We start from the raw sequence: 16,116 nt of genomic DNA, 5'->3' as shown, positions 1-16,116 counted from the left end.
TGGAGGGTTATCAGCTGGAGGGAGCGGGTGCCGAGGAGAATAGAGGGAAAGGTACTTAAGAAGTATAAGCAAGGATTAAGAAGTATAATTGGACCTGGCCAGTGTGGCTCAGTGGATCGATTGACAGCCTGAGAACCAAAGCATTGCCAGTTTGATTCCCAGTCAGTGCACATGCCTGGGTTGCAGGCCAGGTCCCCATTTGGGGGTGCGCTAGAGGCCACAGCACATTGATGTTTCTCTCCCCCTCCTTCTCCCTCCTTTCCCCTCTCTGTAAGAATAAATAAAATAAAATATTTTAAAAAGAAGTATAATTGATAGGTAAAAAATAGACAGTGGGAAGTTAAAATAGTATAGAAAATGAAGAAGCCCAAGAACTTATATGTGCAACCCATGGACATGAACTAAGGAGGAGGGTGGGGGAATTTCTGGAGGGAATGAACTGGATGGAGGGAGGCAAAGTGAGGAAAATTCGGACAACTATAATAGCATAATCAACAAAATATATTTTTTAAAAAATAAGGGGTTAGATGGAAAAATGAGATTAAATCTCTACTGAGAAGGTGACACGAGGCTCACAACCTTTCCCTCCATCCAGCTGCCAGAATGCCTGCAGATTGGATAATACTTCTTTGGCATTGTGGTTGGTAGCCTTCCAAAACAGTTCCAAATACTACCTCTCTCCTAGGATTTACACCCTTATTTAATAGTCTTACCTTGTATGTGGGCTTGATCAGGGACTCACACCTATGAAAAAAATGCAAAAGTTATGGGAAGAGTAGTTTATGAAAGACTGTGAGTCTCATCTTCCTGGCACTATTTCTCCTGTTTTCTTAGCCTGCTTACTTAATGAAGCAATTAATCATGTTGGAGAGACTCAAGTGGCAAGTAACTGGGGGCAGCCAGTGGAAACAAGGAACTAAGGTGCTTGGTCCAACAACCCACAAGGAACTGAATCTTGCCAACCACATTGTAATTAAGCTTGGAAGCAGAGCCTTCCCCAATCGAGTCTTGAGATAATGAGAGCCCTAGCCAACACCTTGACTGCAGCCTGTGAGAGATCCTGAGACAGAGGAGACAGCTGAGCTATACCCACATTCCTGACATTAAAAAAAAAAAACTGGAATAACAAAAGTTGTTGTTTCAAGTCACTACATTTGGGAGTATTTTTTTATGCACCAACAGATAACTAATATAGGCATTTTTGTATATCCATCTATCAAAGAACTGAGTGACCAAGAGAAAAGACCTACAGAAAAAGATATTCGATGAGCTTTCAACAACAACAAAAAAACAGCAATAAAGTTCACAAACCATGCACACAAACACATATCTACCAAACAGCTCCTTACCGTGAACCGGCAGCCATGGATCACTGAAAGTGGATTGAAATACTCAATGTGGAAGGTAGGCTAAAATAAATACATGAAGGAAAGAATCTTTAAGGAAACAGAAACAGTTCAGAAAGAAGGTGAAAAGTTAAACTATAAGCAAACTAAAATTACTATCCTCAGAAAGATAAAAAGAGATGTTTGCATCTAGGAAACAAGAAGACAATTTTAAAAGGCAAAGGAGGAGGAATAGGAAGGGGAAGAGAAAGGAAAAGGAGAAGGAGGAGGAGGGGGAAGGGGAAAGGGAGGAAGACAAACAGAAATGGTTTGTCTGCTGAAAAAGAACAAAAATGACTTCTGAAAGACAAAACTGAATAGGACTGAAAACATTGTGAAAAATCTCTAACTAGAAACAAAAATATGAAATAGAAGGTAAAAAAATAGACAATTGATGCAGGAAGTTTAGTATCTGATTAATAAGAGTTCCAGAAAGAGATACAAAAAAAAAAAAGGAGGGGGATTAGTAAGAAATAATAAATTAAACTTTCCCAGGCTAGAAAACATGCTTTTCCAGACAGAAAGGGGCCCACTGAGAGTTCAGAAAAATAAAAAATAAACCACAGTAAGATATATAAGTCATGAAACTTCAGAACAACAGAGATAAAAAGAACCTAACACTTTCCTGGGATGGTAGACATTGATCATTTGCAAACTGTGTATAATAAGAATAGCACTGGAATTTTCAAAAGCAACATTGGAAACCAAAAGACCATGGAACAATGACTTCAAAATTCTATGGGAAACTAATTTTCAGTTAGAATTCTATACCTAGCCAATCAACTGATTGTGAGAACAGAATACATTGACATGAAAGGGCTAAAAGAGATGTGCACAAAGTCCCTTTATATAGGAAGCTATAGAAAGTTGTCCACCTATTGCCCTGGCTGGTGTGCTCAATTGGTTGGAGTATCATCCCATAGCCAAAAGGTTGTGGGTTTGATTCTCAGTCAGAGCACATATAAAAGTTGTGGGTTCGATCTTGGGTCCAAGAGCTATGATCCTTGGTCCAGGTGCATGTGGGAGGCAACCAACCGATGCTTCTCTCTAGCATCAATGTGTGTCTCTCTCTCCCTCCTTTCTCCCTTCCCCTCTCTCTAGAAGCAATGAAAAAATGTCCTCGGGTGAGGATAGAAAAAATTTTCTTAAAAAAAGTTGTGCACAAATAAAATGAGGGAATAAACCAATAGGGAAGAAGAAGTGCCAAGTAAGAGAAGATTCAATAAGGGAAGAAGGATAAGATAATCTCTAGAATAAAGACAAAAAGAAGCATCAGGATGACAGCCATTTAGCAAGCCTAGAAAGGATGCTGCCCAGACCCAGAGCAAGTAAATTAAGGCTCAAAAAAAAACCAGACTCCAACAGATGACCTGATAATTGTATTGAGCAGCTACTGGAGATATAAGGGAAAAGGCTGCTGGACATATGAGAAGAATTGGAATTAGCTTACATAAAGTAAGCAAACAAAAAATTTGAGACAATATTTACCTACAGGAAAAAATGTTCTAAGAAATTTTCAATGATAGAATACGATATGACTCAGCAACGAACAGTATTTCATAAACTATTATGCTACTTCATAATCATAAAATGTATGCTCTAAAAGTGATTTCATAAAAATTTGGGATATAATTATATTAGAAGGAATGGGAAGGAAATACAGTGACCTATAGGGCTGTAAGAGAGAAAAATCCTTATATACCATAAAAGGAATTTGATAAAAATACCTCCAGAAATGATAAACCAAGAAATGATAGTGAAAGAACATTATTTATAATATGAAATGAAGTAATCCATGAGATAGATAAAATTACTTCTAGGAGAACTAATGAAGGTGGAGGAAAACACTAGTGTTCTTTATTATAAGCCTTTTATGTGTCTTTCACAATATACATATATTACTTTAATTAAAAAGAGCTTTAAAAATAAAACAATTACACAAATCTGTTTCTCTCAAAGGATGGTCTTAATCTATAATTAAATGGGAAAGCCACAATGCATCTTTATATAGTATGTGGTCAATTTCCTAATTTTCACAAAATCAGAAAGAAATAAATATACTTTATATGTGTATAAGTGAAAGAATACAGACAATACTGAAAAGTAGACCCATGTTGATCCTGATTTATTTGGGGAAACTCAGATTGAGGTCAGGGACAAGGCTTTCAGAAATATTTAGTGGAAAAAGAGCTGCAACTTACTCTCAGTCAATTTAGAAAAAATAAATAGATGATGGGTGGAGATAGATAGATGATAGATAGATAGATAGATAGATAATAGAAATAGAGATAGACATAGAGAGAAATAAAACAGATATGGTTAGATTTGGGGGAAATCTCATGAACAGTTTATGGAAATTCTTTGGGTTATCTTTGCAACATTTTTGTACATCTAAATTTATTTCAAAATCAAAAGTAAGAAAAATTAGTCATGTGCAAAAGGGTTCTGAAGGTACTCTCAGGAACATATCCTTGAGATTGGAACAAAAATATTGCCTTTTTATAATAGTGTTATTAGCAAGGTACTGCCATTAGGTATTCATTACAGAGGTCACTGAGGAATCAAGAGATATTATGCCTGCATTCTCCCTAAGACAGAAGGAAGTTAAAATGACAAATAAGACTCACCACTCTGAAGTGGTGTAAAGAAAACGTACTATAATTGTTTTGGAAAGAATTATTTCAAAAAGGAATTATTTTTTGCACTGCCTCTCATATTGCATCTATATCAGACAAGTTGATCTTACTAAAGGTAATTGAAATGGGATTTTTAAAGCTTACTTTTTTAGGGGGTTTAAGAACCCTAAATAAATTGAAATAGAGCCAGTTCCCTCAGACACGTACTTGGAGTAATTGTTTTTTAAACTTTATTGAAGGCATTTCTAAACCAGGTCAGAATTTTGTGTGGGTTAACTTTTTCTAATATTTTACTCTTCTTCAAGAACAGCTACTGATTACTAAGTTAAATTTAATGGTGTGAAAGCCAATAGTACTAGATGGTAAACTTTTTAACTGATCATCAAATTTACCCACTAAAAACTGCAATCTTTATATTGAAAAGTTTGGACAGTTATCTACAGGCATATATTCTCTCTGTTATAACCTACTTCTTTGGCATTATTTATAATATGCACAAAGTATAATGTGTGGGAAGTGCAATACTTAGCTGGTAATCTAGGTAAGTCAGTTTGTATCTCTGAATGTCATTTTTCCTCTTCATTAAAAAGAAATGGACTAGATAACTTCAAGTTTCTTTTCAGCTCCAATAACACTTGGATTTGTCAGGATTCTCTAGAGAAACAGAACCATCACAGTGTGCATGTATGTGAGGGTGGGGAAAGAGATTTGACGAAATTGGCTCACACAATCATGGAAGTGCAAGTCCAAAATCTGAGGGGTAGTTTGGCAGTCTGGAGACCCAGGGAAGGGTTGCAGTCTGAATCTGAGGCAATCTGCTGGCAGGATTCCTTTTTGCTGGAGGGAGGTCAGTCTTAGTTCTACTAACACCTTCAATTTATTACACAAGACCCACCCATTTAAATGTTAATCTCATCCATAAACACCTTCACAGAATAGTGTTTGACCACATATCTGGTTGACATGCCCTGGCCAAGGTATACATAAAACTAACCATCACAGGGCTTTGTTACAGTGATAATTACTTTAAAGTTTAAAAGTCAAAAGCAGTGTGAAAGTATTGTTACATTTTTCTTACAGAAAAGCCCAAGAAACTCCACCACAACTCCTGGGAAACAGGAGTTTCATCAACAGCTGAGTTGTTCTTTATCAATGTGTTTGAGTCACTGCATGGAGTGAAATTAGCTCCTAAACAGCATTTTTAGTAAGCAACAGGACATGATAAAAAATTAAAACACAGTGGCTATAAGGGAAGATGAATCCTACTACTGAACCCATTCTATATGTACCAAAGCTCTGGCCTGAGTCTCAGAAAGTAGATCTGGAAAAGAATCAGAGGTTCATTATCTGTGTCCCTTCTTCACAGAATTGTATTGATTTCCTTAGTAGGGATTCCAACCCACACTTTCAGTGTTGTGATCTCTCATTTGGAGTAAGAATAACTCATAGCAGTACTCCCATCACTTTATAAGAAATTATTTATCTCAGCAATAAAAATGCATTTACTAGTAATCATTTTTATTTAAAAATAAACAGTTTTAGAAGGAAAGGAGTAATAGCAACATTACATCAATACTATAAAGAAAAATATAAATCTCTTTTATTTGTATTTGACTATTTTTATTCAAGTAATTCTATTAGTTTGGGGAACCAACTATAAAGCAAGCAACAATCAGCCCTTCACTGGTGTTCCCTCATTATCACAAAATAACTCCAAACAAGTTCCAGTTTAATCATGGCAGTGCTCAACCAGAAAACGTGAGAGAGATAAAAAGTAACAATTTGAGAACATAGCAAGCACACCCTGATCTGTACATTTCTTAGTCCTTGGCTCACACACGAACCTGAGGACTTTGGTTGTAAGGCCCCATATGGCAGTCTAGTTTCAGAATTGCCAGAAAGATTAGCTTGTGATTAAAAGAAGTGAAGGGAGATCTTCAGAAGGCCTTTTGGTTTGTCTGTATGTCATCAGATAAGTTTGAATAAAGACAATGGAGGTAAGTCTTGAGCTGCCATCCCATATATTATATATCAGGGATGACTAACAGTTAAACATGGAGTGGCTCTTTAAGGAAGGAAAAAGCTGGTGAACTTTATTAATGAGTATCTTCCAACTCCTACTAGGTAGCCTACACTTCATTACACCCACCCCTGAATTAGTGAAAACAAGTCACTCTTGTAAGTCTGAAGCTCCTTGTTGAGCATTTGGTAAGTCTGTGGGTACCTCCCAGGATGCAGCTGTTCTGTGATCAGGTCTTTTCCAGGGGGCTTTTGCTCAAGGAGGCACAGCCTAAATGCCCTACACCACAGGTGGCAAACACAAGGCCCGAGGGTGGAATCCGGGCCTCCACCTTGTTTTATCTAGCCTGGCACCTTGTTTCCACCCAGCAACAGCACCAAGCTCCCTGCCCCTAGTTAAGGAGCAGCTACATTTATACAGCCCTAAAATTACATTTGGCCCTTCTAAGGCAACTGTGAGACTGATGTGGCCCATGGTGAAAATGAGTTTGACACCTCTGCCCTAAACTATTTTTCTTTTTCTCTCTTTCTTTCTTTTTTTTTTTTGCTAAGCCTCAACTTCCCCCAAACCAAATCTGATGAAAAATTGTCAAGCTCAATAATATGACAGTTGCAATATATACATATATCCTATTAGTATGTTATATAATTTTGACTAAACAATGCTATGCCAATTATATCTCAAGAAACTGGAGAAAATCCATTTTGACATCCAGATTTCCACATATTAAGAAAGATTGTTTGCCTATGGTTTCAAGAACAAAGCAAGACATTACTATGATCATGGCCAATAGTGAAAGAGAACGATACAAAAGGCATGAAAAAGTTCTTCAGGTTGACAAAAGTATACAATAACTGAGTGCAGTCATAAGCAAACTCGGAAGAAATCAGAAAGACAGTTGGCGCCACCCCTTCTTTTCACAAGGTGGTAATTGGAAGAAGGAGATAGAGAGACTGAACCCACCTCCACACCCACAGAATGAAAGGAGAATGCTAAACAGGTGGCTGGTCAAGGGCCCAGCTCAAGAAAGTTCCTGGTGGCAGCCCTTTAACTATCACTACCCCAAGCAGGAGCACACTGAGAAGGTGTGCTGGACTGACAGAGCCCAAAAATTCCTCCAAAGCCCTCACCGCGCCCCCTCATGCCCAGAAAACTGAAAAATACCAATGCCACCCAATAGTGTCCCCACTCCCCACTAGAGTCTCTTGATATGGACCACTCAGTGAGACAGGAGGTTAAAGGCCTCTCATTAACAAAATAGAGACTCTCTCTTAACTACTTCACAGGAACATTATGAAGGAATATGAAGGTATATGTGTTATCACACCTGGAGTTGGGCGGGTCATTAAAATAAAAAAGGTTTGTGCCTATATGCTGGTGTGATAGCGACACAGGACACATTTCCTTGTTCCTGGACTACTCTCAGTCCTAAAAAGAAATGCTTCTGTAGAAAGAGACGACACTTCAGATGCTGGACATGCACCCCTAACCCACATGTTGTCATGGGGTACTCAGCAGTTTTGACTCAAAATGTAATTTCATACAAGCAGGTGTGGGCCTTCAAAGGATGTGCATATTCCATGTGGGCCAGTAAAAGGTGCTCAGACGGCAATTACTTCACACAACAAATCTGGTTCCTGGTAAACAAAAACAGCCACAGGACATATTAGGTCCTTTCAAACAAAATCGTCAAATGTTGTCTGCTTTGTGCCTGAGGAAACAAACGTTCACAAATTTTCTTTAGCTCCTGCTTCTATGGAAAAGAAAGCAATAAACATAAACCTCAAACTCTTGGAAAATTGCTGATCAAAGGTAATTCAGTGTCACAACACTGTTGCTCAAGTACACAGATTTTCCTGTGACTTTTAAAAATAATGTCTGTAATTAATATTAATTATAGGGTACTTGACAAGGTACTCAGCAGTATATTAAATAGGTACCTTCCCTGATGGGTTTACAATCTATAAAAACATGTTAATCTAACTTTTCCAACATTTTCCTTACCGGCCCCTCCCCTCTTCATCTTCACTGTCACCCCATTACTTTCTTCCTACAAATATCCATTCATAAAACGAACACATCAAGCCTCCTATGCAGGAAGCACATCTCTCTTCTCCGCCTTCTCAATAGCTTCATCCGTTCCCTTTCTCTTGACATGTTCCCTGTTTCCTCCGTTTCCACTTTCCATCCTCTACCACCTTTCTCTTCGTGTCCTCCCTCCCACTCCTCTGCCACCAAAGTTACTACTTTCCACATCTAGTGTGTTCAATTGTCTAATGTTTTTATAAAAGCACTTGAAGAAAAGGAATTTTCCAGAATATTCCCTAGGCAATAAAAATAAAAAGAATGAAAGAACTCGAAAAGTGGGAAGATAGCATTATTCAAAAACGCTGACCACCGGTTAGGGAACATAATTGCAAGGGGAAAACCTTGAAGCCCGTCCTCCCCACTCCCTCCTTTCTTTTACTCCATGCCCTGTTATTATCAGCTACCGACTGTTGCAACCCACCTACCCTCTGCTGAGCTCTGACAGCCTGTTCGAGGTACTGGTACCTTCCGGAAAATTTCTTCTGTGTGCAGTCAGAACAATTTTAGAACTTGGAAACTCAAAGGACAGAAGTGATATTCCAGAATCGTGAAGGCCAAACCACCAAATAAGTAAATAAGTATGGTGATGGAAAAATATGGTTTCATTAGAAAGGTCTTTCAGGGTAATAGGAAACCATTCTCCGAAATTATTAGGAGAGATCAACCAAAGGAAAATTAGGAGCCAGAAAACTGGAGGTAAAGTAGAATTAAAGGTAAAAGAAGCAAAGGTAGGATATAATCTGGAAGGTCAATTGATGAAATTCGTAGCAAGCACTGAACCAACGCCAATCAATACGGCTCCATATGAACCGAATCACAGCCTAATAACCACATCACATCCATTTTATGGTCCTATCTATCACACGAACAGCAGGAAGCAGTGGTAATTCAACTTACTGCACACTCCAGCAAACTGGCTTCCAAATGTTGTTTGAAAGAAACAGTGTGGTAGTAGTTGTTGCAATAAAGGGATAAGGAAGCAGAGACAGCTTGTAGAACAGCCTATGAACCCCTGTAAATTCAAATCCCAGGCAGAGGTGGGACAGGGTAAGGGGATCATATGGGGAAGTAGCTGAAGCATACCTGCTCAGATTCCACAGCAAATCAGAAAGTTCTGTTGGATGCTTCACCGACGCGTTGCGGAGAAAGGAATCAATAGCAATCAGAAGCAGGAGGTAAGGGAAAGAGGAGGGCTGGAGAAAACTTGAGTCATTAAAAGGATTATGAAGCAGAGACTCGTGAACTGGTCAGATATCTAAAGCCAAGAGGAATAGACAATGATTTTATTTAGACTCTGTTTTCTTCTGCCTTCACATCACTGTGACATTTTGACTTTTCTCTTGGAAAAAGAAATCTGAAAGAAAAAATATACATTATATATGTTCTTCAAGAAAAATTCAGGGTGAATACTGCACAGCCTATTACAAACGTGGTATAGCAACAGCCATCCTCCACTTCCCCTGTCTCATAAGAGCCTGGGCTCTTCACCTGGGGTCAGGGGAGCAAAGGCAGCCAGCCACCACACCGGCAAGGACTGTATGATGGGCACACTCCAAATTTGCAAAAACAATCTTTTTATGAGAACTCAAAGCGTGGCCTCTTTTTCTTCACTGTTATCATTATCATTATTTTCAACTTACTATATTTTGACTTCCTTTCTAATAGAAATATCAAGTCTGAGCAGAGATTCACCACTCGAATACTTCAGAGAATGAAATCCATTAGAGTGTTAAAATGCAGTCACCTCAGCTATGAAATGGGGGACAGACTGAGGCCCTGTCTCCACATTTGCACTGATTACCCTATGGAACAAGTGAAACATTTAAGTTAGTTCATCAAGCCACACTTACCTTGCAAAGCACATATGTAATAAAGCATTTATAATAAAATACTATTTTTTAAGATTTTATTTATTTATTTTTAGAGAGGGAGGGGAGGGGGGGAGAGAGAGAGAGAGAGAGAGAGAGAGAGAGAGAGAGAGAGAGAGAGAAACATCAATGTGCGGTTGCTGGGGGTTATGGCCTGCAACCCAGGCATGTACCCTGGCTGGGAATCGAACCTGGGACACTTTGGTTCCCAGCTCATGCTCAATCCACTGAGAAAAATACTATTTTTAAATGCTATATACTTGCATTTTATCAGCCACATTAAACAAAATGTTAATCAAGAAACTACTCAGGCTACTCTACAAAGAATGCAATATTTTACCTGAGAACTTAGTAAAGTGTTTTATGTACCCACAGGTCCTGACTGTTGGTGCTCAGACAGTTATTTGTGTGAAGATTAGCATCCTCCAGTTTTTGTAGGGACATTTGCAAAATATCCTCCCTTAACTCAAAAGCCTTGTTTTCCAAGGAATTTACATTTTTCACTAAATTACTTGACAGCCAGTGTGGGAATATAACAATTTCTCCTCTCCTCTTTTTGTAATGGATGTGGCAGCTAGAGGTAGATAACAATAAAACCATAGAATTGCAAAACTGAACATTTCTGGAGCCAAAGCACACAAACTTCAAAGGCTTCAGCTTTGTCCAAATTTAAAATCTCAAGTTTAAATCCAAATGCCTAAAACTATAACCTTTTGTTCTCCAAGATCTATCTTTAATCTCTAAATACAGCAAATGGATACTTGTCCTACAAAGACCTTTTAAATATGTTATCTATCTTCTCAGATAATGTTTTATGTTCAACTTTTTCCAAATTACATCAAGTGAATTATCTTTAAAAATGAGACTTAAAACACCCCAACTTCTCTTGTGTTTCATTTAACAACAGAAATGTGCAATATTGTTATAATTACCCTGGAATCCTTAAAGCTGTGTCTTTTTCCCATGTACATGTGTTTTTTATCATAATGTACCTTATACATTGCCACATTTGAATGTGGTTAAGTGTTATATTATATGCTGTATGGGAAGAAGACACATATAGATATGAAATGTAAAACCTAGATGAGAAGAAATGAAAACACAAAAGTGGACAAATTAAAATAAGAACAACAGTTTTTTTAGTAAGTCCAGGCATCTATATTTTAAAAAGGGGGTGGGCGGACTCATAGATTCAGTACACTATCTTTGTTGTAGTCTTACAATCTTGAAAAACAATATAAGAGAGAAGACAAATATTGTTCTCCTTCAAATAAATGTCAAGGTGGAGTCTGGAAAATATAGACCTATTTCTTTGATGTTATGCCCTTGCAAAATCATTGTCATTAAAACCTAATAAGATTTGGTTCCAGCACAAGTTAGGGGAACCTAAATTAAACAACACTTTTCCAAGATGGAGTAATGATTTAAAAGAAGTTAGAGGCTTAGAAACCCTGTGTCATTTTAGTACTGGATGTGCCGATGATACTGACCCAGCCATCGAGGTTCTCTGATTCTTAGTTTCCTTGGTGTTAAGACAGAGACAGTAACACCCGCATTTCATGCCTCAGAAGTATTGTTTTTATCAAATAAAATGTATCAAAATAATTTGTAAACTATAAAACATCATGGAAAATCCAGGTATATAATTAGCACTACACATACATGAAAGAAGATTTTTAAAGTTACAGTTCACTTTCCAATAGGAGTGAGTCAACATCCATGGTGGCTAATACTAAAGTTATGCCAACTTGAGTGGCCTTAATGGAATGGCAGTGAGAGAAGTGGACCTTTACCACCCTCACTGGCTAGGCTCCCCTGGTAGAAGACCTTAGAAGATGTGATTTCATCTTTCTACGTCTGGAAGACCAGCAATGAGGAAGGACAGATTTGCTTTACTCTGTGTAGAGAACAGGACCAAATAGCCAGAGAGAAATGATAAGAGGGAGATTCCACCGGTTAAGTGAGGGACTATAAATACCTGTAGTTGTTTTCAAATCCAGTATCTTACAGTTTTATGTATGGGAAAGGAAGAGAGAAGTTGGCAATTTGGGAAGGAATCCCCTGATATCATTTTTCTCTGTGAAAAGCATACTCTTAAGATGCACAGTGTATAACATGCACAGCCCTATAAGGCAGGAATCCCTTCCCCCACTGAGAGATGGATGATTTTTCATGTACATGTACACGTACAGTTCACCCCTTAAGTAGCCATCCTACAGACCTGTGAAGAACACTCGCTTCCCTTCCTAATTTTCAAGACAGAGTTTTCCAGAGTGGCTGCTTGCCACTTCCTGACAACTTCTTCCTTTTGTTCTATGAAAATTGCCCCTCACTACAAACTGTCCCTAACAGTAAGGGTGTGGAATAGGGCAAATGAAAGGACATCCCTCAGCTATTCCCAACTACTGCAGCTTGGAAAATAGAGGGATATCACATTCAAGAATTCACACATATTCAAAGGCCTGTGGCTTCCTGTAGTCAAATTGCTGACTATTTGAGTAGAATTTAAAACTGAGAAAAGAGAAACACACAGATAGTTGACCAAAAACTCAATTATGCTACCTGATGGCTAAGGATTTAAAAAAGACCATGGGAAGAATCTGTCAGAAATAGAAAGAGGTCCTCACACAGAACCCACTACCAACTGGCTCAGTTCTATACAAAACTAAAGCCAAGAGGCTGGGAAGCAGTGGGATTCCGTGCTGAAATTGTGTGAGATAAGCCGACTTGTCTGGAGCCAAAGTGTGGCAAAGGAGGGTGCCATAGGTCACTGCTTCATCTTGGGAGGATGTGCCAGAGTGGCTCCAAGTGAAGCCTGCCTGTCTCACCAGGGGTTGTTAAGAAATTCTCACAAGCTCACATCTTGCTATAGAGTGAAGCATGCTGGATTCATATACACAGTTCGTCCTTCATCCAAGAGTTCTTCAAGTTTGTGCAACAAAATCAAACTGTCCATAAGCTGAATTTATCCCTTCAGTTATGTGACTTGCATTCTATTATGTAAACTTTCCCTTGTAAAAAAACAAAGGTATTATTTAAAAACCATATTAGAATACATAAACCCATAGAGTTTCTAGAAATTGGGAGGGAGGGCCCAGGAACAATTACTTTAGGAGTACTGGGTTTCCTTTTAGGGTGATGAAAATGTTTAGAACTAGGTAGAGGTGATGGTTGCACAACACTGTAAATCCACCAAATGGCACTAAATTATTTACTTTAAAATGGTTAATATTATGTTATATGAGCTCCACTCAACTGAAAAATACATATGGCAACAAGATTGAAGATTCTGAGAGAAAAAGGCATAATGTTCATTAGAAAAGTCAACTTCCCAGCCCATAAGAAAATACTTTTTCTTTTCTGTATTTCTTACGGAGAAACTCTGTCATAGTCACACTCAGGGGCATGTGAAATCGTCTCTCATGACCCAGAGAAGATCCGGCCCTGCCGTTGGTTAGTCAACAGTGGCTGTTCCTCTGGGGCCCGGCAGTTGGCATTGAATACCTTCCTTCCTGTTGAAGCTCAGACAACAATGAAAATACTGTCTTCAATTTTCAGACTTGTCACAGCTCTAACAAAAAGATTTCTATGAAGAGATTTTTGTCTAATGTACTGATTGAAGTGTGTCCAATTATTATTGATTTGTACTATCCCTCAGACTGACTTACTTAGTGACTTTTACCTATAAAATTATTAAACAAAACCTTTAAAATTCATCTACTCTATCTTATATAACAGCTTCCAAGCACCAACACTTCCCATAGAGACAGATTTATTAAAAAACAAAACAAAATACCAAACACATAGAAAAAGAGATAAGATTTGTGGTTACCACAGGCAAGGAGTGAAGGGAGGGGAAATTGAAGAAAGGTAGTCAAAACATACTTCTAGTTATAAGATAAATAAGTACCAGAAAATAGTACACCATGTTGATTATAGTTAATGTTGCTGTATGATATATAGAAAAATTGTTAAGAGAGTAGACCCTATATTCTCATCACAAGAAGAAATTTTTTTTTCTTTTTATTGTATCTATATGAGATGACATATACTAACAGGATGATTGCAGACAAAGTTTTGAATCTCTATCAGTTTCTTTAGTTGTAAAATAGAGAAGCACTTGCTTCATATGGCGTATCAAATCATTTACTCATCATAATATAAATGTTCCATAAACATCAGCTATCTTTTAACTATGTGGGCACACTGGAAATTTATCACATATACAGCTTAAGAGTTCTCTGCTGAGACTGAAGACTCCAGCACTTCCGATGGGCCATGGATGGCCAGCAGAAGCCACAAACAAAACTCCATGGTAAGATTAGGTTGAGATCCCAATTAGTCTACCCTGTGTTGCCTATAATAATACAAGCTTATTATAGCATGGCCACAAGGAGCAGAGGTAGGTGAAGCTTGTCACCATGGACCCTAGAGTCCCTGTCAGGGAGCCTCACATGTCAGTGCACACTACCCACACAACAGGGTTTCACAAGATCCAAGAGCCCCTTTCCTGCTGTGGACAAAGGAAGAAAACATAAACAAGCATACACCAACCATTTCTAGGTCATCAATAAAAATAATGAACACTCATCCAACCCCCAACTTCCTGTTCAAGCTCAGCAGCAGGCACAGGAAGAGCACAGTCCATTCCCACAGGCCTCTGAACTAACTGCTCCTCAGCCTGATTCAATGGCTTCCTGGGAGGCCAACTTCCCCACCAAGGTTCACCTCCTGGCTCTGCCTCGGTGTTCTGACACAAAGTGTGGTTCAAGGACAAAAGCCCATTGTCCTATAGGGTCCGTCTTCAATCTAAACATAGCTTTTGTTATACTTCTAAGATCTTCCAGTGTAACTTTCTTGAGTCAAGCTTTCCATCCTCCGTGTGGCTAGATCTGACTCATGAACAAAGTACAAAGGGTAACATCGGGCAAAGGGCTTTAGAGGTATTCAAGCAGGCTGCTGCTTCCCTCTTTTTTTCATATTACCTCTTCCACTCAACTGGATTGATGTCTGAGGGACCCCAGCAGAGACAATTACTTGGAGAATGACAGCATTTCATTGTTGTTGCTAAAATTCAGATATTCCAGATAAAAAAGGCTCTCAGCATTTACGAATCATTTAACATGATATAATTTGAGAGAAAATGGAGAATGGGTTATTGGAGTGGAGGAAGATGAGGAGTGGGAAAGAAAAAACAAACACCAGACAGGTTCAGAGCTCAGGAGCACCAAGAGACACTGAGTATTTTACAAACTGATGATAAAAAAGTGAAAGAAAGGTAAATCTGGAACTAGAGGCAGAAGAACACCAAAGAAAGGACCCTGTTAGCTAAAGAACCCATTTCCCATGTTTTTTTTCTCACTTAGATGAGGAGTCAGGACCCACTCTATGTATCACATGTCCTACAAGGTTCATTGATAAACAATCAAATGTTTTACAACATCGGGGAGGGGTGATAAAGGCTTTTAATTGCCACATAAATTCTGAATGGTTCTTCAGCTCTAATCTTAGGTGCAAAGAACTGGATCATATTATTGTTGTTCATACCCACAGCTTGCCTCCTCGATTCCACCTTCTTGAATTTGCCTATGTGCATCTCATGGTGATTAACTCCTAACAAACCAAAGCCTGGGTTTTGCTGTGAGCCTGAGCCAGCTTGAGAAACTACTGTCCTAATGCGTCAAAAATAATGGTACACTCCCTCTCCCTTCCCACCATACACACTGTTTCAGGGGCAAAATGAAGAGCAAGGATCCGAGTTTCCTGAATACCAGTAAATTGTGACCCAGGTAGCACCATAATAAACAGAATAGTCAGATTTTAAGAGAGAGGGACTTCAGTGATTTCAGTCACTTAGAGTAGTATATCTCAACCATTCATGTACATACAAATCACCTGAGGATGTTGTAAAGCTTTTGTTTTCAATTCAGTAGGTCTGCATTTCTACTATGGTCCCAGGTGATGATGATTCTGCCAGTCTACAGTGACACTCTGAGTAGCAAGGATTTGTAGAACAAACACATGAATGTAAATAGTGTTAGCTTGCCAGTGGACTAAGAGCAACATTAATACCACTACAAAGAAACAGAGGTAGAAGCATCCTTAGCAACCATAAGTAT

The sequence above is a fragment of the Phyllostomus hastatus genome, unplaced genomic scaffold (genome assembly GCF_019186645.2).
Source record: "Phyllostomus hastatus isolate PE091 unplaced genomic scaffold, TTU_PhHast_1.1 phas_contig_524, whole genome shotgun sequence".
Classification (NCBI taxonomy): Eukaryota; Metazoa; Chordata; class Mammalia; order Chiroptera; family Phyllostomidae; genus Phyllostomus; species Phyllostomus hastatus.
Note: the sequence above shows the minus strand (reverse complement) of the source record.